The 2,500-nt window shown below is 57.2% G+C and overlaps 1 non-coding gene across 1 annotated transcript; it reads right to left on the bottom strand.

The window, feature by feature from the left end:
* Positions 1-868: 868 nt before the first annotated feature.
* Positions 869-1,023, bottom strand: LOC138944598 (5.8S ribosomal RNA). The gene has a single exon (XR_011448836.1). It is a non-coding gene; the product is annotated as a 5.8S ribosomal RNA (ribosomal RNA).
* Positions 1,024-2,500: the final 1,477 nt, after the last annotated feature.

Below are 2,500 nucleotides of genomic sequence, written 5' to 3'. Positions count from 1 at the left end.
AGAGAGCGAGCGTCGGGAGAGCGGCAGCGCCGGCACAGCGGCTTCGCATTGTACTCGGAGGAGTGGCGAGGAGACGTGTTGTTTGTGACAACGATTCTTCCACGCGCGGCTCGCAGCCGCTAATAGGAGGAAATGTAAGCCGATCGAATCTCGTTCGAGTTGTCTGCTTGCAAACAACGAATAAGATCGGCGCGGATCGCGTCATCTTCGATCGCCGGGGACGCGAGATACATTGCGAGCGAGTGTGCGCGTACACGTACATCTCTATCACCCACATCCTTCAAATTTTCTCTCCGCATATCGTGTGTTATGCACGGATATGGGATACGACGGGGCGAATCGGATTCGACGAGTACACGACGACGCGTGCCGGTCCCCTATATTCGTTTTCGAGAATTTCGTGGACTCGGACAAGCGGTCGGCTCGCGATTCACCCGCGTTAAGGAGGGCTCTCTCGCTCTTTTCTCTCCGCGTACCGCCGGGCGACGACGCGCCGCGGTTCTCTCCTACCGTTTGCGCGGAAGGTGGCGCGCACCAAGACTCGCGCGTAAGAGGCGCGAGCGCGCGCTGGCGCACCGGGAGACCGCGAGAGGGATAACGCAACGTGTGTGCGCGTGTCTTCTACTCCCTCTCTCCTTCGACAGTTTCCGGGCGCGCGCGCGCAGGCTCCCTATCTTTACTTACTGCGTGTGTGCGTACGCTGCTCTCACTCTTCCTTTTCCTCGGTGTTATTTCAGACGACGCCAAGGGGCCGCCTCTCGGGACGGCTCGTCTCGGGCGAACGTCCAACTATCGCTCGTACACCGTTTGCGCGAACGGGCACGGTGGCCCGGCGCGCAAAGGCGCAAGCAGTTTCGAGGTACTAAAACGACCCTCAGCCAGGCGTGGTCCGGGAATTGTATCCGTGGACCGCAATGTGCGTTCGAAATGTCGATGTTCATGTGTCCTGCAGTTCACAAGTTGACGCGCAATTAGCTGCGTTCTTCATCGACCCACGAGCCAAGTGATCCACCGTTCAGGGTAATCGTTTTGCAATTCTTGCGTTCAACGAACGCTTCGTTCATCCATCTTAGTCTCCTCTCCGAAGAGAGAGAGATAAAATCGTTGGCCCTTCGATCAGCCTGGCCGCGCGCGTCCGAGCACGCGCGCGGACCGCCGCCACCGCTGGGGAGGCTACGGCACAAAAGTTGTTTCGCGATCGGAGCGTCTCTTCCCCGTACATATAATATAATAATATATATATTTGGAAGAGCCGGGGCGGAATGTTCTTTGAAGAAACCGTCGGACTTGATCGGGTGTGATCCGTCCTCTCGCCCGTTCGTCCGATAGCCGCGCGCTCGCGTACAAACACGCTGACCGCTGCCCCGGTGCGGGGAGGGGCGCGTTCACGAGCGTTGCGGACGCACGGACGGGCGTAGGTTACCACCGGTACGCGCTAACGCCGGATCGTAACTCTGCGCTTGGCAAGAGCGCGATCGGGAAAGCGTCTTCTGCTCCGAATCGCATTCATGTAATTTCGCAATTTGCGCAACGAGCCTCAACGGGTCGCGCGCGACGCGACGCGACGCCGGTTGCGGCTACGAAGCTTAAGGAGAGAGTCTCGGATAATCCTCTCCTCCTCCATCCCGCTCGCACGACGCCGACCGCACCGAAAAAGGCCGACGGCGCTCTGCTGCTGGCTTCCCTTTCTCTCTCGGGTCGTCGCAGAGGCGCGCGGCGTTCGACGCGCGTCGTCGTATTAGTACATGCGGGATATAATCCGTCAATTCCATTTTACTTTCGTATCTGTTTTCTTTGTCCATTCAGTCGCCGACTGCTGCGAGCGCGCGTCCAAAAGACTCGAGACGCAGAGCAGGACCTCCGGAACGTTAATGATCCTTCCGCAGGTTCACCTACGGAAACCTTGTTACGACTTTTACTTCCTCTAAATGATCAAGTTTGGTCATCTTCCCGGCAACATCGGCAATGCCGAGACATTGCCGCGCACCAGTCCGAAGACCTCACTAAATCATTCAATCGGTAGTAGCGACGGGCGGTGTGTACAAAGGGCAGGGACGTAATCAACGCGAGCTTATGACTCGCGCTTACTGGGAATTCCTCGTTCATGGGGAACAATTGCAAGCCCCAATCCCTAGCACGAAGGAGGTTCAGCGGGTTACCCGGGCCTTTCGGCCAGGGAACACACGCTGATTCCTTCAGTGTAGCGCGCGTGCGGCCCAGAACATCTAAGGGCATCACAGACCTGTTATTGCTCAATCTCGTGCGGCTAGAAGCCGCCTGTCCCTCTAAGAAGATTTGTTTGTACGTTGGTAGTAAAAACCCGCCAGCCGAAGCCGGGGGCCTTCGCGATACCATAAGGTACGCCTATTTAGCAGGCTAGAGTCTCGTTCGTTATCGGAATTAACCAGACAAATCGCTCCACCAACTAAGAACGGCCATGCACCACCACCCACCGAATCAAGAAAGAGCTATCAATCTGTCAATCCTTCCGGTGTCTGGG

This window comes from Polyergus mexicanus, unplaced genomic scaffold, assembly GCF_030449975.1.
Source record: "Polyergus mexicanus isolate NDT 795.1 unplaced genomic scaffold, iyPolMexi1.0 SCAF_302, whole genome shotgun sequence".
In the NCBI taxonomy this organism is placed as follows: Eukaryota; Metazoa; Arthropoda; class Insecta; order Hymenoptera; family Formicidae; genus Polyergus; species Polyergus mexicanus.
This window is presented reverse-complemented; position numbering and strand designations above follow the sequence as displayed.